We start from the raw sequence: 25,957 nt of genomic DNA, 5'->3' as shown, positions 1-25,957 counted from the left end.
CAAGAGCTTTGGCTTCTGGTTCAGCATTTTGACACTTATTCCTAGCTGCAGATTTTCTGTCCTCTAACTGTGGGTGGCCCTGGTAGGTATGGAAGGCCTTAAAGCCATTTTACCTTACAAATCCAACTGTGACAGGAGTCCACAGTATGTTGCGACAAATAACCACCCCTTTGATGGCTTAAATCAACAGAAATTTATTCTCTTGTAGTTCTGGAGGCCCAAATCCCAAAATCAGGATATCAGCAGAGCCACACTCCCCCCTGAGGCTCTGGTAGAGAATCCATCCCTTGTCTCTGCTCGTTTCTGGTAGCCCCTAAAGTTACGCTTTCCTTAATTTGTGGCTCTATGAATCCAGTATCTGTCTCTGTCTTCACCCTGCCTTCTCTGGGTGTGTTTGTCTCAAATTCCCTCTGCTTCTCTCTTATAGGGATGCATGTTGTTGCATTTCAAGCTCACCTGGATAATCAAGGATAAGATCTTCCTCTTGCTATTTTTAATTTAGTTTGCAAAATTAACATTATTTGCAAAATAAGGTAATATCCACACCTTTTGCCATATTAAGGTAATACAGCTCTCAGGGATTAGGAAGTGACTATATTGTTGAGGTGGCCTTAGTTTCCCCTTACCACAGACGGTATAGTCACCAAAAGGCCATTTTGTTTGGACATACTCATTTTCTTGGCAGCAGTCAACATGGAATTATCTGACACTTGGATGTCACGCAAAGCATTCAATAAACTGTATAGATCCAATGCATGTGCTGTAGTCAGTCCCCCCAAATATTACTTTTTTCTCTAGCCCCTTTCCTTTTTATAAATTGGGCCCTTTAAAAACTAAATAGGCTATAAAAATACTGAATGGACATTCAGCAGGAGTTTCCATCATTCATTCAAATTCTTTCAGCAAACATTGAACATCATACATACTCAGGTTGGAGTCAGACACTTCAAATAATTTAGCTCGCTTAAATTTCCAAAACCCATTAGGCTAGTGCTGAGCATAGTGATTAAGATGTAGGCTTTTGAAGTTATGCAGATTAGATTAGCACCCTACCTCCACCATTCACTAGCCTTGGGTAAACTCACCTATCTAAGTGTCAGTTTCCTTACCTGTGCAAGGGACAGGGGAACCCATGCTGCTCAGGCACAGGGCTGGTGCTCTATAAACACAGTGCTGTTGTTATTATTTGGAGGAGAAATTGAACTCAAGGGGTTAAACAATTTTCTCAATTTCACACTGATGAGCCTGCCTCGAAGCCTTGCTCTGTTCATTGCATCATTCTAGAAGGATCTCATTATAACTCAGTCTCACTGATAAAGTGTTTCTATGGGTTGCAATCCAAGGACAAACAAAAAAAACCCATATTACATAATATTATGTAATATTACAGAGTTACATAAATATCTCTGGTCAAGGATAATTCCATTAAAGCAACACAACTATCAGTACTTGTTCCTGAATTAAATGTATATTGACCTCAATTCTCCTCTTCTGTACAATGTGTTACAGCATTTAAAGTCTTCTTCCACTCTCTCTTATCTCCCCAGCACTTCCTCCCCAATCTCTCCCACCACACTATGGGTACATGTACTTATGCTGGCAATAGGAAAGTTGTAGGTACTTTATCCAGTTGAACTATGCTTCTGAAATCTAAACCAAAACTGATGATATCTAAGGTACAGTATAATAGAATTAGAAAGCATGTTTGATATTTTCCATTTGCCCCATTTAAACACAGTTTCCACCCTTCATCTACTGTCCTTCATTCCCCAGGGTGCTAGCCTTTGTGAACTGTACAGAGGGCTCAGGGCCCTTCTGTCTTCTCTTGGATCTGGCCAATGGGAAGCAACAGCAGGAGGTGAGAGGATGAAAGGACAGTGAAGTCAGGGTATCTACTGTTTCAGTTTCCTTCTCATGGGCTCCCTTGATTCCTGGTGTCAGGTGGTCTTCTGATAAAGTCTCCCTCACCTCATTCTTTAAGTGTAGGGGTTCCCACGATTGTTAGTTCCAGACACTGCACTGTTTGCATGTAGGAACGCTGCCTGATCTTTGCAGAGTTCCGCAAGTGAACTATCTTCATATAACCATGTTGAATTGTGCCATCTGTTTGCTACCTTGGCAGGCAGAGGAGGTTTGAATGTCATTAAATATTGGCAGCTGCAGAGGGTGGAGGAAGGGCCTTGGGTTTTCAAATGGCTTCTAGACCTGGAGAAAGAGCTTCTTGTTCCTCAGTGTTCCCTGTCTTAAGAAGCAATTTCATAAAGACGTAGACGGAGCTCCATCTATGATGGAGAGACATATTAATTCAGCCCTGACCGTGAAGCCAAAAGAAGTCCTAGGGTTTGAGGTGGGAGGAGATCGAGTATAGAAATATTCATCAGAGTGAAAATACCATTTTGTTGGAAATATGTAGAAGTAATTGTCCTTCCTTTAATTTCATTAAATATTTGATCTTGATATCCTCCTTGAGAACCTGGACTAAGTATTCTTTTTTATTTTTCTTTTTTCAGGTATCATAGAGTAGCAGGGTTGTCCAACCTGCAGCGCACATGCTACATGCAGTCCAGGATCTCTGTCAGTGTGGCCCAACACAAAATTGTAAATTTGCTTAAAACATTATGAGATTTTTTTTGTGATTATGTGTTGCAAGGTATTCAATATGTGGCCCAAGACAAACAACTCTTCTTCTTCCCATGTGGCCCAGAGACTCCAAAAGGATGGGTGCCTCTGGTAGTGGTTAAGGGCTAAGAGGCATATGCTAATCCCCCTAGTTTGGTTTCAGTTCTGCCAATTATTAGTTTCATAATTCAAGAAGTTATTATCCTCACCAAAAATAGTTGCTATTTCATACTTTATATAAAAAATAAAAATTATTGATTCATGTTGTAGTGGACGCTGTGGTGCATAACACGGATCTTCCTTTAAAACCAAAGGGCTCATCTGAATGTTCCTCTCCATGAACTGCTCTTCGGTGAAGTATGCCATCTTGCCCACGGTTATGCTCCCTCACCAGGGACATTGAATACCTGTTCGGCAACATGGTGGGGCACAAAGTCAGCCTCAAAAGACCCTACAACACCATACTGTTCTGCACGACTCACTGAGGCCTGGGCTGCCACAGCCCGCTCATCTGCCTGGTTCTATTTTATAGGATTGTGTTCATCAGCAGCAAGTAGCAAGTTCTTCTGTGACTTTGATGAGACATAAACCCTCCAGACAGTGAGTGACAGACCCACAGTTATCCAGGCAAGTACCACATCAGTGACATTTTAGGGGCCTTTTAGCTTAGAATGAAACACACCTCCTCCCAAATTAAAGAAATTATTACATGTTACATCTCTCCCTACTGAGAAAGAAGGAGAGTAGTCTGTGGCCATACCACCACATATTTCACTAACTTTTGTTGTCTATTTTCCCACTTTGGAAAAATAAGCTCTTAAAATAGAGATTATTTTGTTTGTTTGCTTTACTTCCCATTGTGTCCAAGGTACCTAGTACTATGCTTAATAGCAGGTGTTCAATGAATGCTTGCTGAGTGAATGGATCTAATCACTGCACTGTTATACATCAGCAGAGGAGGAGCAACCCTGGAAATATAGGAGACAGAATTCTCACCCAATACATGAAGATGGGGGTCAGAAGTTAGATGTAGCACACTTGATATTTTTTGATAGTCAATATTTGTGGTTGCACATTCACATTCACTGCATAAGCATTTACTTGTAGAAACTTCTAGGGAAGGGTGAACTAACAAGATTTACATGAACTATTGATTTTGTTCCCAAAACTTCATGGTGATTAACAGAGCTAATCAGAATTAAAAAGGGCAATGATAACCATATAAATGGAATAGGATTCTATTGTATACCATCTGAAAAAAAGGTACTTTTACCTTCACTTCACTTAAACTGTATTCTGTAATTAGTATAAAATTATTCATTCTGTGCTTAAGATACTCAGAATTTCTACAAATACTTTATCTTCCTGCCCATTTTTAAATCTTGTCTCAATAAAAGTGAAAAAAAAAGATATCGGTGAATTTGAACCTTCCAAAGAAAACAAGAAACAGATTTCTTCCATTCTGAGTTAAGTTCTACAGAATTAATCCTATCTTACTCTCAGAACAAGCTAAAACAACTGCCAGTGCTTCTTAAATTATTGTAGCAGGATAAATTTGCCTGAGAACTTGATAAACACTATGTATGGAGTCTTTACTCCCCCAAACCTGTACCTCTACACAGTTCCATCTACAGCTCTAGGGCCATGGACTCCTGAAGTCTCTCTGTGGGCTTGGGTTCAGAATATATATACACACACACTTTGCCTTTTACCTACATTTCACATTCCATTTTTGAAAAAGAAATACCAGGTCTTTTATCCACTTTGCATGTGCATGCACACACACCCATAACAAAAAGTACTCGTGTAGGTGCTGTTGGAAATCCTGTAGTAAAATAGACAGTTTCAGTTCTTGTAACTTTCAATCTAATTGGGAAGGCTTTAACTAGAGTTGGAAAGGGTTAAGAAAACTAAAAAAATTTTACAAGTCAGAGAGATGTGGGATGCTGTTGTTGATAAAAAGGAAGAAGAAGGAAAAGAAGAAGGACGGAAGGAAGGAAGGAAGGAAGGAAGGAAGGCAGGAAGGAAGGAAGGAAGGAAAAGTGAGAAAGGAATGAAGGAGGAAGGAAGAAAGAAAGCAAATGAAAAGGAGAAGGGCTGTCTTTGCTGAAGAAATTCTCCCAATGGGCCATATCAGAAAAATAAGCTAGTGGTTCGAGGACATTGTTCTTCCTTGCTGGACTGTGGGAACCTGGGAAATCACATTGCTTAAAATGAGATTGGGTGGCACTTAATATGATTTGTTCCATGTTGTACATATCCTTTATAATGAGTTTTAAATAATATTCATCCATATTGACACATGAATTTAGCTTGTTTATTTTATCTGCAGTGTAATGTATTTGTGTGTGTGTGTGTGTGTGTGTGTGTGTGTGTGACTATCACATTTTATTTTTCTGTTCTCCTGTTCCTGGAAAAATTGAGTGTCTTCTATTTTTTTCACTATTAAAACAATGCTGCAATGAGCATTTCTTTTAAAACACATGTGCGAGAATATAAACTTAGGGCTAGGATCCCTGGGTTGAATATTGCATAAATCTAGGTTATTAGATATGGCTTAGTTGCTTATCCAAGTGGTTGTCCACATGTATATATAGTCCCTTCAGTAATGTGTGAGAGTTCCTATTGCCAACATACCATTGTAAGGCCTTGTTAAAACTCTCAATCAAATGGGTATGAAATGTTAACTCCCCAATTACTAGCAAAGTTATTTTATCATAAGTCCATTGGACTTCTCTCATTCTCATTAGAAAGCTATCAGTGATTTTTGGCTCTTGGTTTAGATATTACTCTGAGCATAGTTTTCATTATAATAAATCATTCATATGAATGAACATGGCAGCAAAGAGTGGCTCATTACAAAGTGCCCTGATATTGAATGAGTTCATTGTGGTTCCCCTGAAGCTCAACAATGTCACTGGGGTTAATTCTGGGGAGAACTGTTTAAGAAGATCAGGGATTCCTTTCCCATCACATATTTCCTACACCATGACTTATTTCTAAGTGGAATATACAACAACAGTGTGTCACTTGATGACTGGTCTTAGGCACAGGCCATCCACACCCTCTGCTTTTCTCTAGAGCATCCTTCAAATATCAGGTACAGTAAAGTTATTATCAATGTAATTTGAGGTAATGTGATAAACTTCAAATGAGTTGAAGAGTGTCAAACAATTCAGTCACTTCAAAGAAACTTGTTTTAGAACTGTAAAACAGAGAAAAATTTCTCACAAAATCAGGCTTATTTTTTCATCTCTCTTCTTAAAGGGTGATATTTATTCATGATTTTTTTCCTATTTATTTCCATTGTTTTAACTCGGGGAAACTATTCTTCTTTATGACTAATATATTGCACTCCCATTTGTCAATATCAGACAACCACACTAGCCATTCATTTAAGGTAAAAGATTTAATAGAATGTTATATCTACCACTTTAAATAACTTATGTAGTTGCAAAGCTCTCATGTGAATAATCTGAGAGATGTGTCATCTAATATGAATGAAGAATTTGACTGATCTGGCTTCTAAAGAGCTGGTATTCATTCTTAATCCAAAAAACATTTTGGAGTGTTTGGACATTTGTCTACTGTGAACAAAATTACTAAAGTACACTTATTTCCTGTAATTAAGTTATTGCATTGATTAGAAGACATTTCAATAATTAAGTTGATCAGTTTATTGAAATATATGGGGAATAAAAATAAAAATTAATAATTATTCAAGGTTATGATTGCTTCTTCTTATTCTTATTTATAATAGCACATAAATAATACCTTATAGTATATCAAAGTATATTAGTTTTTTATTGATTCAGGTTGTATCTTATTTATTTATCTATATTTTCATTTTTTCTCTCCTCAGCCTAACTGGATGTTGCTCAGCAAATAGCTGAATTTACAATGATGTTTAAATTGCTGAACAATTTAAACACAATTAAACTGAGCTGGCGTAGCTCAGTGGATTGAGCGTGGGCTGTGAACCAAAATGTTGCAGGTTCGATTCCCAGCCAGGGTACATGCCTGGGTTGCAGGCCATAACCCCCAGCAACCGCACATTGATGTTTCTTTCTCTCTCTCTATCTCCCTCCCTTCCCTCTCTAAAAATAAATAAATAAAATCTTAAAAAAAAGAAATCACATCATGACATTTTTGATTATATATTATTCATTAGTACATGTTCAATGACCATATTTTACTATAAGAGAAGCTAAGAAATCTTTACTTAAGGGTATTAAATGCCTAGCTAAAACTTCATGTTCTATTTTGAAGTTAAAGGGATGAACAGATATTTGGGCACTTCAACAAGTCTCTGTCCCTATATTAATTATCCTACTTTCATGGAAGAACTCCGTTGACTGATGGCTTAGAAATAAACCGAGGGTACAGGAGAATATGGCTGTTAATGTGACTGGCCTTTAGGATGAGATCAATTTTGAGGGAAGAGTTTTCCAATTTAATAGTAAAAATGAGGTAACACTGTACATGATACTTGAACACTTTCGTAGCCATTACTTTGCCTGAGAACTATTTCTAAGCTGGTGGAGCCAGCTGTTGTGTCCATGCTGAAGCTTAGAGCCAGGTGGAGACTGCAAGAAAGGATGAGGAGGGCAACTGGGCCCTCGGGTGATGGAACGCACCCAGTATGAAGTCCAGACAAAAGAAGCCCCATCATAAGGGAGGAAACATTGAGGACAGGACCAAGATTTTGCAGCTCAGAGCACTGAAAGGAAGGAGATTGTACATATTTGTATAGGACCAGAGGCTGGAGTCTTGTACGACACAATTTTTGCAGAAGAACAACCTTGAAAGCTTGGAGATAAAGAGAAAAAAAAGGTAAAAGGCCATGACAATTAAGATTCTTACTGAAGTAGAAAAGAATCACAAAATAAGAAGATAACTCGACATCTTCTCTAAAGAACAAAAAAAAATACTAGTGATTTTAGAAACTATATTTTTTGTGACCAAAAGAAAAAGCTCTTTTCAGCTAAGAAATTTTGTAAACCACACAAAACACTATCTGCAATTGTTATTGCTGTCTCCAGAAAAATATATTTTGCAATCATCAGAAGATGGGAATCAAAACTAATAGAAGAAAATAGAAATGAGAATCATAGGATGTCAGCTAATAAACAGTCTCCTCCAAACCACCGTGAAGCAGAGAAAAGCAGTAGGAAAATTTCACAGCCTTAGTTAAGTATTGTTAACTGTTTTCACACATCAGAATGAACTTTGAATTATAAATCTAAAATTTATAAACACAAATTGTTCTAGGAGAGAGAAAAGCAGAGAAAAGCAGAGAAAAATGGGAGAAGAGTGACTAGGAAGAGCAAGTCAGGAGCGAGTCAGCCAGAGAGAGAGAGAGAGAGAAAGTGAGGTGGGTGAAGAGAGAGCCCAAATGATTATCCTTCTCTGATTATCTTTATCTTTGCTAATCAAGTACTGGGAGTATCTATTTACTTGTTTATCTCCCATCATTAAACTCTAAACTCTTTTAGGACAAAACTATATTCATTCTCTCTTTATCTTGAACACTTGGCATGGTGTCTGGCTCATAGTTAAGTCTCAATGAATATTTAATAAAGTCATCATGAATGAATGAGTGAATAATATGCAACATTGACAGTTCAATTTATATCATTACTGTATGAAGACATCACCTATCCTAGTATTAAATTTTATCTAACACAGGAGTTGAAATTAACAGCTTTTAATAGTAAGCAGTAGACAAAAATAATGCAGGAGAAATGCCATAATGTAAAACAGTTACCCCAGATGGAATGGCCAGACATCAGAATCAAAAACAAATGCTCATATGAAACAGAAAATCTGTAGACCCCTGAGATACTTCCCTTCTACTATCTAAATGTAATGTGAGTAATGTATCATTATATAAATTTCAGCTTTGGTTCATTTTTATGCTTTGCAGCCTCTGTGTGCATTTCAGCTCTTGGCTGGAGTATACGAGCTATAAGGTCAAAAAATTACATTGATTTTTCTATTGGAATTGAGTCAAGAATTGTGTCAAAAATCTGGAGCACATACTTAATATGTGTTATTTCTTAGAAAAGAGTAACAGGCTTCTACTGTTAATAGTCATTTTATTGGAAGTTCTGCATTCTTCCCTTCCTGGTGTGTGACACTTCAACTGAGTTAAAGTTTGAATAAGTAAACTAGCCTTTGGGAACTGGAAAAATGTAGGTAGCCAGACTTTGATACATTTCCGTTATGCCATAGCAGGAAATTATGCTTACCATTATAGGCAATGTGTTGCTCTTCTTTAAAAAGACTACAAATTTAGGACTATAAAGATATATTACAACCAGTGAGGAAAGGGTTTTTGTACCTACAGAGGCTGCAAGGAGTGCTGGGAAGGCTTATCTGTAGCTCTCTACACATGTGACTGATGATTGGTCCACTGAATTTCTTACTAGTCACAAAACTGGATAGTTTTTTTTCACTGAAATGCTTCTTTTGTAAATCAATGAAAATTTTGTCTACCATTTCTTTTGATGTTATTCATTTACTGGTCCATTTTTTAATTTATTGCTTCATTTGGCAAACATTTTTTTCTGATGCATCTACTACAGGCCAGTCACTGTGGTTGTAGTGAGAAGATAAATAGCACACAGTCCCTGCCATATGAAAGATCATAGTCTACTAGGGGATCTGAAAATATACTAAAAATTGTGCAGTGCAATGAATATTATGATAATACTATGGCAGTTACATGGTATGGAAACAGTACAACAAAGCAAAGTGTCTGGAGACGTGGTTTACTTAGAAACAGCAGTGGATCACTGAAGAACTTGGGATAGAGTTGAGTCCAAACTTGTAAAAGGTGAAATCAGATTTAATAGCTCTGGACCTTTTCTTTCTTTAGTGAAAATAATGAACTTTAAGGTTATAAAGTATACAGCAACTTTTCAGTTAGAGGAGAAATGGAGAGGCCTAAAAATAGTTTCATAATCAATGCTTTCAAGGTTTGGATGTGGTGGTCAAGCCTGTCTGTGACCTGAACTGACATCTGAGTCACTAAAGGGAAGGACAGGTGATACTGAGCAATATCATGCTCAGCTTAGCACAGTCACATCCCCGGGGACAGGAGGTGTCAATATCCAGACTGCTCCTCAACTCTGAATAATGTGTATGTAACACGGGCAACACCAAGAGCCTAATAAATTAGTTGGCTTAAGGCCATTGGGTCGTGGCTGGACTCATCTATGGGGCAGAAATGAGAATGCCACAAGGATGTAGAGCACACTCAGCAGGAAAAGAGTAAGAGGCAAACCTGGGCAACTTATGGGACCATGACAGTGTCAGCTCGTGTGCTGTACCACACCGACCTCTCTGCACGAACCAAAAGCCCTTTCAGCTTCCTCACACTTTTTGCTGCTGACATTCAGCTGAACATCAGAACAATTTATTTTGTGTTTGTTTTTTAACAGCTTTATAGATTTTAATTCACATACCGCACATTTCACTCATTTAATGCGTATGATTCAATGAGTCTTTGACATATGACATTATTCATTTTAAAATCGTGGTAAAATATATAACATAAAATTTGCCATTTGATATCTTTTTTTAAAATGTTTTTTAAGATTTTATTTATTTATTTTTGAGAGGGAAGGGAGGGAGATAGAGAGAGAGAGAGAAACATCAATGTGCGGTTGCTGGGGGTTATGGCCTGCAACCCAGGCATGTACCCTGTCTGGGAATCGAACCTCGGACACTTGATATCTTTTTAAATGTATAATTTATGACCATGTGGGTCATATATTTGACTATTCTTTGGTAGTTCTGTGACTTCAGATTAATTATCTCCATCCTTTGGCTTCCTCAGTAAAATGATAAAAATAATAAAATCTAGATTTCTAGTGTTGTGAGAGGTGAGTGAAATAAGGCATGAAATGCATTAAAAATGTTGTGCCACAGTCACCACTATCTACTTCCTAGGATTTTAAGTCATCCCAAACAAAAACTCTGTACCCATTAAGTATTAACTTCCTGGTCCCCTCTTTCCTTAGCCCCTGGTAACATCTAATCTTTTGTCTTTATGAATTTGCCTAACCTAGATACTTCATATAATTGGAATTATACAATATTTGTCTTTTGTGCCTGGGTTATTTTACTTAGCATGATGTTTTCAATATTAATCTATGTTGAAGCATGCACCGGGCCTTCATTCTTTTTATAGCTCAATAAAATCCCATTATTTTCGTGTACCACATTTTGTTTATCTGTTCATTTGTTGATAAGCATTTGGATTGTTTCCCCCTTCTGGCTACTGCGAATGTTGCTGTTATGAATATTGGTATACACATCAAAACAACCCTTTGACATAGTCATTATTCGAGTTATACAAGTAAATGCATAAGCTTAACGGATTAGGAGTTAAGTAATTCTCCTAAGGTCTTAGAAGAATTCATACCCAGGAAAAGTATTTACAGAATCTATCTTCAGTGAACTTAATTTTCTGACAGTTTGATCTTTCTAGATTGAATATATATTTACAAATTACCTGACTACCTTTTGGGCTAAAATAAGTTGCTGTTCCATGTGCTACAGGGCCTGACATAGAATGGAAACTTGCATAAATGTAAACAAATAGCTGGCCGTGTGGGCGAAGAGGAGGCATTTCTATATATCACATAACTGGTTTGTATTTAATTAGTGCATATAATAGGCTTCTGTGATTGCTTACATAAAGTTCTCTAAAAGCACTGCATACTTGTATAAAAACATTATCATAAGACTTTCAATACTTGTAATATCTAGGTTATATAACAGTTTGACAGCTGGCTAACTTCTAGTCAGTTATTTACAGAGCTAGAAGGGGGTAAACTATGAAAATTGTGGAAGCTCCATCCAATTGTATGACACTTTTCTGAAAATCAATTTTGACAGAGAAGTCAATTCTGATTCATTTGCTTTTCTCATTGGCATAAAATGCAGAATATTATGGCAACAATAAGTAACAGGGGCCAGCTTTGGGAGCACCATTATCTTGGCATAGTTTTCCATTTCCTGTCTTCCAATTAGTGCTCACATATTAATAAGTAAACAAAATCAGAAGCTGGGATTTTAAGGAAAATAGAAAGAGATCTCAAGTGAAATGTAATGTGACATTGTTATCAAGTTGATGGATCGACTAGGAGGATAAGCGAGCTGACCTTATACGGGGTTTATGCGAGCTGTGCCGCGATGCTACAAGTTTTGACATGTCTTGTCAAAGGCACTGGTGTGCACTAGTAAATTGTAATCATCTCTTTATAAAAACCTGGTTCCTTCCTTCTCAGTCAAGAAGTAGTTAGGTTTGAGTTCAGCTCAGATAACATAGATTTCTGGGAAAATTGAAAATCAACTCACAGAAGACACTGGCATGGTGGCTTAATGCCTTTCAGACTTCTGAATAGGATTTTAAATTCAGAAACCTTTTTTTCTGCTGTAGTCTGGAAAATAATAATAATAATTCAGTAAAATGAAACCTATTCTCTAAATATATTAAAATGTATATGATTTGGCTCTATGTTTATATGTTGAGTGTGTGGTTGGTTGTGAGTTAGACTGTGTGGGTCATATATTTGACTACTCTTTGCTAGTTCTGTGACTTCAGATTAATTATCTCCATCCTTTGGCTTCCTCAGTAAAATGATAAAAATAATAAAATCTAGAGTTTTAGTGTTGTGAGAGGTGAGTGAAATAATAAAACTCACATGCTTTATGCATAGTGAGCAATAAAACAACATTGCCTATTATATTTATTTCTGAATGATAATATTCATTATGTTTTAAAATAAGAATTAAATAAGTGAACTTTAGATATTGTATTAGCTATTGTCTCAAGATATTGTTGCAAAAGGTGAGCAGACCCAGGTAAAACTTCGAAAAATATGTCAGGCCCTTGTGTGTTTAAGGCAATAGAACTCCCATGTGGAGAAATCCATTGCCATCCATGACATTTTTGCTAAGAAGGGATTAAACAAATAAGTTGTGTGTGTCTGTATACATATATGTATAATACATATATATATGTACATAATGTATATGTACATAGGCACACACAGAGACACAGACAGCAGTGTGGGGATAGCCACAGGGAAAGGATGGTGGGAGAAGGTGGAGATGGGCAAAGAAGGTGGGGAATGGGGACAGAAGGAGACTTTGCTTGGGGCAATGGGTGTGCGATGCACGATATAGATGATATTTTATTGAAATGTATACTTGAAACCCGGATAGTTTTGTGAACCAATGTCACACCAATAAATTTGAAATAAAATAAGTTAAATTAATATAAAATTATTGATAGACTGTGACAGGGTTTAGAGCCTCCATGAATTTTAAAACAAACAATGAGAAAAATCATAGCACCAAGCATTTTCACTTTGGCTCTTTCACCCCCTCCAGGTTAATTAATCTTTCTTTCTTAACTATGTTTTCCCACCAGAGTGTCTGAATAAAAAAGATGAACAAGCCTCATCCTGGCAAAGGGAAAGCCTATAGTCCTAAAGTCAACTCATTATTTTAAGAAATTCACGATTTTTTTGTATTTTTGGTTTGGTTTGTTTTACCCTGTGATGTTAAAGCTCAACCATAAAGAATTTTATTAAGAAAATCCCCATAGTTCTTTCATAGTTAAGCCTGTAAGGCCTTGGCTATCTCTGGGAATATACTCTGTGATAGTCTTTTTAAGCGTCCACAGATAATTTGAGCAAAATATTGTTGAGTGGTAAAGATACCACTGAACAAATCAGTAAAATTATTTATCTCTCCCAAATACCTTATATTTAGCAAAATTTCCTCAAGGAATTTGGTTTAGCACTACATGGAAGATATTTTTTCTCTTCTTCACTTTTTCTTTCTTTAATAATTGTGTAAGCTCAAAGAGTAAAGAGGGAATGGGGGCAAAGTAAAATGCTGGCCTCTGTTCTAGATGGTAACTGGAATTGCAAAAACTTACAGAGGCTGTAATACCAAAATGTAAGAGCATGACCTTCAGAACCTCTCTATACAACATTTTATAGAATTTCAGAAGATATTTCAGAACATAACATTCACATAAACCTTAAACTAGATTGCTTTCAAAATTTGAAGTGAAATCAAGATAAGCTGAAGTGTTTGCTTTGGACAAAATCAATTTAAAGGAAACAAAGTCAAGGGAAAATTGAATACTTTGACATCAAAAATGTCCCATAATTCTTAGAAGCCAGCATGTTTTATGAGAGTGACACACACCAAATCTCAACATGTGACATAGTCACAGGTCCTTTGAGTTGAGTATATCCTACAAAATTGAGAAATAGATGACTCTTATCTTTTCTGCCACATTTTTCTCCCCACCTCATTATAACCTGGTACCTTCTTTCTATAAAAACAGTTCTTTTAAAAAATCTGGTATCCATCAGTATAAAATTGCATTAACTCTCTCAAGAGTATTTGGAAGTTTAGCCTTGGAATTAAAAGTAGAGTTTATTACAACAGGGATTTCATCCACCAGCAACCTGGTAAGACTGCCTCTGTGTGTGTGTACATATTTGTGTCTGTGTGCATGTGAAGTGATGAGGGAAGAAAATACAAGGAAACTGTCCTCGAAACCCTCTAGTTACTCATTTTATTCACTGATGTGTGAGGCCGTTGACTTATCAATGATGAAAGCCCTAGATGAGCCAAGGGAGTTGTATTTGATTAGAGGAGTAGTTTTTTTGATGTGTATGCTTGGGGACTTCTCATGGGAGGAGAGTGTGAACAAGAATTAGCTTTCAAGATTCCTTCTAATCAGAGTAAAATTATCTGAGTAATAATATTTGATCTGTGGTCTAAGTCTAAGCATCGCCGTGATTTAGTAGCCCTGGAAATGTTAACACATTTGTCCAGTCAGTGCTGCTTGTCACCGTATCCCTTGCCCGTCGTTATAATTTTGAAAAATGACAACATGCAGCCAGTTATGAACAGACACCAGGCCACACATGTGCCACATGTAACCACAAATCCCAGGCCCAATGTGTTAGCATGTTAATTATGTAAGCACCCAGTTCGGATAATTTAATCATGCCATAAAGAGGATCCAGTGATTTACCACTTCAAGTCAGATGCATCTGTTGCCTTTAAATCTCTAGTCCAGATTCAATTTTCTCTTTCTCTCAGCTTCTTGCACAACCATAGTTTCAGAGGAGGAGAGTGCAAAGTGCAGAGAAATTGCTGAGCTGGTTTTAACCTAGCTGGTTTATTTTTTATTCTTCAAAATTGCCTAAGGTCCTCTGAGGTCCTTGATTTAATTTTCTCAACCCCAGAAGGAGCAAATGGAAAAGGCTCGGAGCAGCATGGGAGTTGTTTCAGGAGCAGTGCCGCGAACGCACATTTGTCCTGCTCGGGAGGGAGGTTTCGCCTCCACCTACGCTCTTGAGGGGGCAGCTGTGATGTCTCGATGGGATGAGAAGAAAAATCAATATGCATGGCAATCTGGTGTCGTGCCCGTGGGACCACGGAGGGAAAATACGCTGTGTGCCATCAGTGTGTCACAAATGAAGGTTGCCCCCGGCAACCAGGGCACCTCTGTGTTAAATTGGTGACTGATGGGAAGGAGCGATGGTTGTAACAGCAGAAACAGATATTCCCACTTCTTCGTCTCCCTTTTTTCATTTGCTTCAAAAATTCCTTCTCATTCTTCTGTCCTGACCCCATCATTGTTTGTGTGATATGTCTGGGTATTCAGCACAAAAGTGGAATTGGGGGTGAAGAAACTCAGTACCGACTGAAATAATAAAAATGATAGACACCTCTGCTGGGACGTAGGGAGGGGCAGTTAGTGGCGTTTGACCAGAGAAGGTGAAACATAGCAGTGCTTTTACTCTTAGAGCAAGTCCTTACAAAGTGGAGGCACACAACTGTTTCCTGCGGTGAGGGGACAGGAGGTAGATTTTTAGTCATTGAATGCCCCGAGGTCGTGGGAGGGGGTGCGCAGAGAAAATAGTTTCTTCTTAGTTAGAAGTGCTTCGGATTGTTTATTTTCTTAAATTATGTTGTTTGCCAAGGAGTGAATATAGATGATACACCTAAAAGCCTATGGAACCAACAGTTTTCTTCAGAAAAGCCTTCTTACAGGGTGTCCACATGGGAGGTGGAGGCAGCAGACACCTCATTTTTTTCTCTTTGAAGCCTCGCATGCCCACTTCATAGACCCAAGACACCGTGTCCCTTTAGGGAGTTTGTGAGTGCCCGCGCTGGCCTGTGGAGCTGTGATATTGGGTGTCGATGAACATGGGGCTTCTGTTCACACTGGCAGACAACCAAGAAGGCACCAGTGTCTGCTCTTCTTTCTGTAAAAGGATGATCAGTTCAGAAGAACTAGTGTTAATACAGTGCTGATGGTTCCTGGGAAAATTCTGAGACTGGACTTCTCCATTACTGGGAAAGAGTTATTTTTCACACTAGTTTAGGAGGCTGTGTAGGCTACTCCTGGGAACATAAATGCTTGCCCCATTCAAAGAAAATGACCTCATGGAGACAGTCACGTCAACTCATTGCTTGTTTTCCTTTCATGAGCTTTGTTCTCAGGATGTATTCCAGCTGTCTTTTTTTCTCCATAGGAAGCAATCAACTACTAAAAGAGTTTATATACTTGTGAAACTCAATGTGGATTATTCACATAGGATAGAAGGGATCTCAGACCTATGATTCCTTACCCATATAAGGTGGTCAACACCTTGCACATGCCACCACCAACCCCCTGAGTTTCCCGTGCCCAGACATGCTAAACCCCACTGTGTTCTTCCATATCACTGCTGTCTGTGAGTCTTTGGGCTGTGTTTCCTTGGAGCTGTTTGCAGACCAAGACATCAGAAAGACATCAGTGCTCTGAGCATTGGGCAGGAGGAAGAATATGGTTATAAGGGTTTCCGCTTTCACAGAATTATTCCGAGATTTATGTGCCAGGGTGGTGACTTCACATGTCACAATGGCATAGGCGGCAAGTCCACCTATGGGGAGAAATCTGGTGATGAGAATTTCATCCTGTAGCACACGGGTCCTGGCATCTTGTCCATGGCAAATGCTGGACCCAACAAAAACGGTTCCCAGTTTTTTACTTTTGCTGCCAGGAATGAGTGGCTGGATGGCAATTGTGTGTTTTTTAGCCAAGTGAAAGACGGTCTGTATGTTGTGACAGCTATGGAGTGCTACGGGTCCAGGAATTGCAAGACCAGCCAGAAGATCACCATTGCTGACTGTGGACAACTCTAATGAATTTGACTCATGTTTTATCTTAATCACCAGACCATTCCTTCTGTTGCCCAGGAGAACATGCCTTCACCCCCACCTGCTTGGAATGTTCTATAATCTTTGTGTTCTCACTGCAGATCAATGAATTCCATATTTTCCTTACACCTTCCAAGTCTAGCTGGATTGCAGAGTTAAATTTATGATTGTGAAATAAAAACTGAACAAAAAAGATACTCGAGGAACACTTATGAAAGGAATGAAGGCTAGTTTGAAGTCAGGGTGATGGGGGTGTAGGGACAAGAGACAGAGAGTGTCTTGTGAGTGGGCGTAGTGCAAGTTGGATTAGGATGGGAGGACCCATATTGATTCCTTCAAGGCTACAGGGGTACTCTTTATGCCAGTTAAAATGAAATAGGATGAAGCAGCAGATGCTAATATTCTTCTGAAAGACAGGAATAGACAGAGGGGAACTATTCCATGCCACTGAAAATAAGGACATGCGCTATATGGGTTGGCATTGTTCCTCTTTGATCTATTATATATAGATTATTTTTGTTTTTATAATTTTTATTATAAATTATTTCAAATGTTTTAAAGTACTTATAATAAATGTGGACATTTTAAGAGTAATAATAAAACACATATATACCTATGACCCAGCTTAAAAATAGCACGTTTTCAACATGACTGAACTCATGTGCATGAAAACACTGGTGTTTCCACTGCCTTTTCCTAAGAGGTAACCACAGGCCATCTTTTGGATAAAGGATGACACTCCAACCAACTGAGCCACACCAACCAAGTCCAGTCCTCTTTTCTTTATCTTGTTTAGGAATCTTCCCTTTCTCCTAGATGACTATTCTAGATCATTCTTTCAACATCAAACATTTCTTTCCAAGTCTTCCTCTCAGCTGTTGACCTAGTGGCCTACAAAAAAGAACTTGTACACACTGCTAGACCACATACATGCACCCATCTGTTTTTGTTCCGTAGACTTTATCTTGTCTCCTAACAGCAGATGAGCTTTATGTGTCTGCTAAGACCAAAACTTGCACCTGGGTGGTGGATCCAAGTTCCCTCACCTAAAACAAAAACCCTTCTCTCTTCTTTCTCCTGCATCATTTGCTTTTCTGTCAGTACTAGGTTTTGCCAACTACAAGTAAACATGTTTCTGGTTACCATCAATGTTTCCTTTTTCTGTATTTCTCCTGAGCAATTATTTCTATGTAACATGCACAATATTTTTAATTATTCAAATCTTGTTTAAAACACAACGTTTCTGACAGAATACAAGTTCCACAAACACAGGGATATTTTTATCTCTTTTGGAAACTGTTTTATCCTCAGTAAAACAGTGCCTACCCCATAATAGGTGCCTAGTAAACCTCCTGAATGAATGGATAAAAAGTATGATTCAAACAGTACTTTTTCTGAGCTGGCCACATGCTAAATTATTTGCAGATTCTTTTCAGTCAATCCATGAATTGATATTATAAGGTAGAGATAGAAATCCCAACTTTCCAAATGAGAAAATTGGGGCTACAGTAAAGAAAATTAATTTGCTTTTCCAAGATCACAACCAAGCTGGAATTCACATTCAGCAACAACTCCAAAGTTGTATTCTTACCTACTAAGCTTCAGATAATGCTCCACATTCCTCATGATCTTGACATCACCATGTTTCATTAAGCAAGATTTATAACAAAGATACCACTGTCTAATTATGAGTATCTTATTCTCTTTCTGTCACTCTCATTCCTCTTACAATGACAAATCTTGGTAATAAGGTTCTTAGATCCTTTCTTAAAACACCGATTTTTATCTGTATTAATTTTTTATTGTTTCATTGTTTCTGTAACAAAATACCCAAAAGTTGGTAGCTTAAAACAATACAGATTTATTGCATTACAGTTCTGGAGGTCGGGAGTCTGAAATTTGGCCTTATGAAGCTAAAATCAAGGTGTTGTAAGGCCTGTGTTTCTTCTCAAGGTTCTAAAGGAGAATTGTATTCCTTGTCTTTTCCAGCTTCTAGAGGCTATAACCACCATCTTGTATTTTAATAGCTATCAATGGCTGGTTGAGACTTTCTTGTGCTTTATCACTTTGATTCTGACCTTCCTTCTTCCCTCTTATAAGGAAGGACCCTGTGGTTACATTAACTCCATCGAACAATCCAGGATGATATACCCATTTCAATATCCTTAATTTAACCACACCTACACATTTCTTTTGCATGTAAGGTAACAAAGTCACAGGTTCTGAGAATTAGAAACGGACTTCTTTCAGGGGGAGACATTACTCAGCATACCATAGCCTACTCCTCGGCACACCAGGTTTCATGGTCACCCCATCTCAAGATCTCCAAAAGTCTCAACCCATTTCAGCATCAATTCAAGTCCAAAAATCTCATCTGGGACTCATCAACTCCAAAGTTCATCAGCTAATTATCTAAATTATCTACACTTTTTATGGGTGAGGTTCTGGGTATAATCCATCTTTGATAAAAAAGAAATCCTCTCTATTTGTGCAACTGCAAAACTAGAAAACAAGTTATCTGCTCCCAAAATAATAATGGTGAGACATGTATAAGGAAACAGTTGTAGATGCTTCCATTCAAAAATGAGACAATAAAATGAAACAAGGAGTCATTTGCCTTAAGAAATTTAGAAATATAACCAAAGCAAACTCCATTAAGCTTTAAAGTTTGGGAATAATCATTGGTGGTTCCAGGTTCCACAGATCTGACCCCAGGCCTTGCCCCCAAAATCATCCTTCACTTATGAAAGTGAGCATGTGCAGCTGTACTGCCTGTCTCTTTCAGTGCAAGCAGGCACTGTTTCTGCTGGTACAATAGTCTTAAAAACCTGTGGATCTCTTGTGTATGTCATGGGAATTCACCCCATTAGACTCTAAACTAATTGACTAGGAAACATATCAGTTTATGGAGTACTTCCTTTGATCTGCTGATGCCTGGCAATATTGCTCACCCAAGACAACCTCTCCCCAATATCTCCTCATGATATTCAGTTTCACCTATATGGGAGGCTGGGAAGGGGAAAGGGGGGAGTGTAGGGTATGCTGTGATTAAAGAGTATTTATGGTGGTATTTTACATTAGGAAGGGCATGCTTTACAAAATTCAGGCAGCATAGACAGGTACAATGAGTGACATACCCAGAATAGAAAAATATCACCGGTGTTTTTATGAACAAAATTATTCAATATATCACAAGAGGCTTATATATTGAATGATACAGTGTAAATGAGGAAATAGTAGTATATTACTAATTTTCCTCAACAAACATGTATTCAATATATATTACAATGTAGGTCACTAAGGCTTGGAAACAATAAGGTGACAAGATGTGGTCTTTTACCTCAAGAAGCTTATATTTCCATAGGGGGTCATAGCTTTTATATTCAGACATTTTATAATATGACTTGGAAGCACTATAATAAAGTTATGAACCTGGAGCCTGTAATATAACAGCAACACTACTGATTTGATTGGTGAAATGGACAATTTAGCACTATTTACCTTCATCAGATTTAGTTGTGATTATTAAGAAAAATCAACAGTTCTAATGAGCCATTCGATTAGGTCAACAAAAATGCATTAGCAGATGGGCTTCTTTATTGCACCACATTAGCATTAATGAATTGGGGGCAGTGTGGATGGGATGAGAGCCTGGAAAACACAGTTGTTAAAAAAAAGTAACCCAGGAAAAACAAAATCCAATGAACAAATTTACTCAAATGACACAAAACCAAACAGATTAAGCATACCTATAGGCAGCTCTAGGCTCTTTCAGAAGAAAGCTGTGTGGAATATAAACACATGACTCTGCCCATTTGCTGATGCTAGATGCCCTGGGGATCTCTAGTAGTTCTCAGTGATGTCTGGCCACCTCCAGAGGACACCTGGTTGTTGCTGTAGTTTATAAAAAAAAAGCCCTTGCCAACAAGTTATGGACTTTGTTCTAATTCTGTTTCTACTACTGATTTGCTACCCCACATAACTTAAATCTCACTGTGCCTCAGTATTTTCTGTAACCCAACAAGTGCACGCTGAGAGAGTCTGTGTGTGAAGCACATAAGGGCTAAAAGGAAGAACGAATCATAAATACTGCTCTCAAGAAGCTCACATTCTAGTGGTGTGAGGACAAAGACACAATGAAATGCTCTTTGGTGCACATAACGTACAATGTTTGTACAAGGTACAGAAATAAAAAGAGTATATTTATTCTGGCCACACCATCATTTCATAGAAAGAAATTACTCCAATTTTTATTTTTAAGAAAACACTATGCTGCTAAGAGCATATATTTATGTATGTATATACATATATATAGATTCAGATTTTTATGAATTGAGTTATGTATTTCCCTAGAACTCCAACAACACATCTCGACTTTGTTCTAGGTACTATTTACATATCTTTTGTCCCTAGAACACTTCTGTCCTCTGGTAAGCCATAACTTGAGGGAGTCTTTTGGCCTATTCTGGGGGAGAGAGGAATTCTTTTTCACTATTCTTTTTGTATGCATCTTGCTCCCTTGTTTGCATGTGCACGGAACCCTCAGCACTTTACCTGGTCTGCCCTTGAGGTGACATCCGAGAGTCTAGGCTGTATCAATGCCAGATCTCCCTGGTGCTGCCACCATAAGCGTGAAATAACCATAGTACAAAACTGGTGAAGACCAAAGCCCCAATAGATAGTTTCTGAAGGCTTCTGAAAGTCCTTGAAAAGGAATTGTGAGGAAAGCTGACCATTAATTTTGGCCTGTGAGCATTCACTTATATTTCACGTATGAGTTTTTCAGTTGGACAAATAATCTACTCTCTGCTCAAGAATTATCTGTGAGGAGAATATTGGAGAAATCATTGTCTCGTAGATCCATAGCCCTTGCTTCCCAAAGTTGTCTTCCAGTGTGTATGTTGGGAGGGATCTTTAAAGATACAGTATTTGGTAAATAAATGACCATTGACACCACTGATTTTATTCTAAAAGTCTTAAATGTTCACTGCTATTATATGTTTTGAACTCTCCGTAAAACTGTGAATGTCTACAATAATCTGCCTTTACTTTTTCAATTCACATTGTACCACAAAAACAGTATTGTGTTTGGGATCCGGAGAAGGGATGACTATAGCCTTGGCATCAAAGAGAGAGAATTGCTGTTGAATCATTGAGGACCTTAGGCAAATCACCTAAACTGCCAAAGTCTTAATTTCTCAATAATAAAAATTTAAAAAATCACGTTTCTTCCCCTTTTGCTAAGAGAATAAAATAAAATAATTCAGTGAAGTATTCAAGACAGTGCCTGAACCTAGTCAGTTCTTAATGGTAGCACTGTTAGCAACATCAAACAAATGGATGAATGAATGAATAAATACAGAAATAAATACTGTATTGTATTTGGAGGTGTGAGCCCTCGTGTATATAGAGTTCTATCAGAATTTTAATCTTTATGAACATTTAGACAGTTTTAATTTTTGAGCATACGGTGGTGGGACTATTTTAAAACTAGAAATCATAATTTGGGATGGTGATTTATGTAGGTAGGGCACAATCACCACCCACCTCACCAACCTCTACATAATGTCAAGAGGCAGGATTCACTGTGAAGTTAATGAAACTCCAATTTCATGGCCTCTCGTTTTCACTGAACCCTTTCCAAGGCCACAGAAGGAGCCTTACGGGTATGTATTAAATTGTGTAATGTTGGGGCTCCTACACTCTAGATATGCCTCTTCCCTATACTTCACAGCATATGGCTGTGGTTGTTCAAGGAGTGTCACATCCTTTGCATGCTAAGTGCACCGCAGGTTGAGAATCATGGCCCACTTCTCAATGACACCAAATCCTCTCTCTTTAGAGTATATTCATTGAGTCCTGCAGTTCCTCTTGGACATGCCTTCACTGAGAAGGTCTTCAATAAATTATCTTATTAAGTGTTTAAGAAAATACTTCTATTTAGTAACTTTTGTACATTGGTGTGCTGGTTTGAGTAACACCCACCTGATGACTCATGGGCAAAATAGTATTTGTCATAAGAACATCGAACTTGCAGTGTGTTATTAAAATAAATCAAGCAAAAGGAAAATTTGAAAATAATACAACAGTTCTGGAATGAGGAGAAGAGATAAAATAACCTCAAACAATATCTTTATGTATTTTCACTCATTTTTAATAATGGAAATGGCAGATGGAAAAGGCAAAATAAACAGACTGGCAGAAACAACTACTCATTATAAATAGAGTTTAGCCATTGAAAAAAATGTAAGATGGTTAAAAAGTATCTGCATTATTGTGTGACATTTGGAATACACGGCTCCGGCTGTTTTCTGATTCCAGACAAGGAGACCATCTGACAAAGTGACGTCAATTCTATTCCACACTGTTGAACTTATGCCCTGGTTTAATCAGCTTGACATGAGTTTTGCAAGACATAAAACAGTGTAGTAATGATGTTGAGATGAGAGTGCTAGAATCAAAGCACAAGTCATTTTATAATTTTTACCAGTTAATGAGACTGGTAAAAATTTAAAGAGAAGCAGAGTGTAGTTTAATGCTGTCGTTTTCAGAATAATAATCTGTTGTCTCTCATTCTTGAATATTGTGTCTGAAATAATGCATTTTGCATGGAATTTAGATGATAAAAAGAAGCTGCTGACCTTCTCTTGGTCATAAAAATGGCATTGAGGTATCAATCACATTTTGCATAATCTTGCTTTATCACTATCAACTGATAAAGATTCGAAACCTCTAATGAAGAATTAAAAAATGGGGTGCTAGTTTAATATTAATTCACTATACATATATATAGTACAAATAAATATATACAAATATATATATTTGTATATATACACACATGTATATGTATATACTTTATCCCATTTCTGCATCATCCCCCTTGCACAAAATTTCATTGATAAAGTAGGTTTAGATTCAATATTTTTTTACTGTAAATTATTTCATTATGAAAAAACTTGGGTTGATTGATTTTTAAACAGGCAAGGAAGACTTAATTCAGGATGTTTGCAGTAGAAGAGAGAGATTGAACACAACACCATTGAAACAAAAGGTGGAAGACGTTTCAAAGCCCTGGAGTGTTAGTGGAGAAATATTAGCAGCATTATTGGTAAGACTACTTAATGGAATTGGGTCATCTGTTCTTATTGGTACTTGTGGAAGGTAGGTTCTTACCCTCCCATAGAGATGGGGAGATGGGGTCCTTGTCTGTCTCAATGATTATATGTCAAAGGAATGGCTTCCAGGTCCTTGAGGAAGACATTCCTGCAGGGACAGATTGAGGTAACACTCTTCATAAAAGGTCATTTAGGCAGACTCCATGACTTACCAAACATTTTAGATGTATGTTTTATTTTAATCACCCTTCACAACTAAGAGATACTTGCTCATTTACAAATGAGAATATGGGGCTTTAGAGAGATTAAGTAAATTGTCTGTGCTCACCAATTGCACGAAACCCAGATCTGAGTCCCAGTTCATTCATTTGTAAAGAGCGCCACACGTCTCCTAGTGCCGTGGGGAGGATGAGAGACTTGCTTTTGTCTGCAGAGGGCTGGCTCCGAAGGTCTTTGTAGGTGGAGAGTCATGGCAGCTCTGAAGCCTGAGCACCTTGGTTTGAATTTGTAGCTTCTCTGCTTTTTAGACATGCAAAGTTGAAGTGATTTGCCTGCTTTTTATCTCAGTTTTCTCCTCTATTAAAATGGGGATCAAAAGAATGTACCTTATGATTGTTACAAGGATTCAATGAGTCAATACATGTAAGTCACTTAAAACAGCACCTAGGACTTCATTCCATCCAGTTTGGCTGTAATTAATATTGCTGTGGTCTCTTGACAACTGAAAACATTCATTTTATACTCCTCCACCTTGATTTTTAAAAAATTTTACAGTGAAGTAAATCTATCACAGAATCTACTGTTTGTGGGACTACAGCGCATAGTTGGAGAGTATGATCTTCTATTCCAAGGTGCCCACCATGTGGAGGGAGAAACATAACACATTTAATTATAAATGAGTAATTCAAAACTGCTATACGTGTATTTTTAAAATGATTTCTTAAGATAAAATCTGTTCTGCTTTATTTCTAAAATTATTCAAAATTTATTTTAATCCAGAGCCACTTGAAATCCTTATAAAATAAGGCAGCTTGAACATCTTAAACAGTCAATGATGTCATAAAGAAAAAATATATAATGGCCAGTAATTGAATTATAGACTGAAATGTATTTTTGAAATATTCTTTTTAAAATTTTTTTTTATTGTCAAAATTTCAGTCAAGCAGAATTGATTTTTCTTCTTTTTTTCACAAAATAATATATTTGCTTTGCTTGGAAATCAGGTGACCCGAGAGCCCTCAAGAACGTTTGCAGTGGCTCTCAAAAGCTTATATAGGGGAGAGTCATCAGCACAGATGCTACTCTCCTTAGTGCAGACACATTTTGGTTTTCACACCACCTGCCATCAGGCTGGTATAGAAGTGGGCATTAAAGACACAGTGACCCAGTGTCTCTTTTTCAAGAACTCTCTTAAGCATGTAGTTATATCTTATCCTGATTCTGGTGTGGTAACTCTTGAGCCTTAAAAAAAATAAAAAGAAAAGAAAAAAATTCAAGGATGGCAACAACAAAAAGAAAATGTGGATTATAGCTTGGTAATATTATAGGTTTATTAAATAATTTAGGTGCTTCAAAGTCTTTTAATGACTACATGTTATAATTTTTCATTTTTTCAGTACATGAATCAGCATTTCTTTTATGTGATTGGGAGTCTCCTTACATCACTTGTTCGGGTTTTTATTTAAATAATTGAAATTCAGTTCCTTTATTTATTTGGCAGTTTAACTGTTTTGTCTGTTGCATTTTTAGCTTCTCACATGCTGTGGACCTTTCCTCTTTTCTTTGCAGAAACCTTCGAATCTGTAAGGTTCTAAAACCAATCCTCCTACTCCCTTGCTTCCTAGTCCTTTCCTCATAATTACCTTCCTGTCATGGCCAGTCTTCTGGAAAAGCATGTAAATTAAGTTGATTTCTATCAAAGTGGTCTTTCATTTCCAGAACCCTACTGAAAATACTCTTATCTAGCTTTG

General features: G+C 37.5%; 1 protein-coding gene across 1 annotated transcript in view; it reads right to left on the bottom strand.

Moving 5' to 3' along the window:
• Window positions 1-25,957, bottom strand: part of GABRB1 (gamma-aminobutyric acid type A receptor subunit beta1) — a 326,469-nt gene that overhangs the window by 147,430 nt on the left and 153,082 nt on the right. The gene's annotated exons all lie outside the window — the stretch shown is intronic.

The sequence above is a fragment of the Phyllostomus discolor genome, chromosome 1 (assembly GCF_004126475.2).
Source record: "Phyllostomus discolor isolate MPI-MPIP mPhyDis1 chromosome 1, mPhyDis1.pri.v3, whole genome shotgun sequence".
Taxonomy (NCBI): Eukaryota; Metazoa; Chordata; class Mammalia; order Chiroptera; family Phyllostomidae; genus Phyllostomus; species Phyllostomus discolor.
The sequence above is the reverse complement of the archived record's forward strand: the minus strand, read 5'-3'. Positions and strand labels throughout refer to the sequence as shown.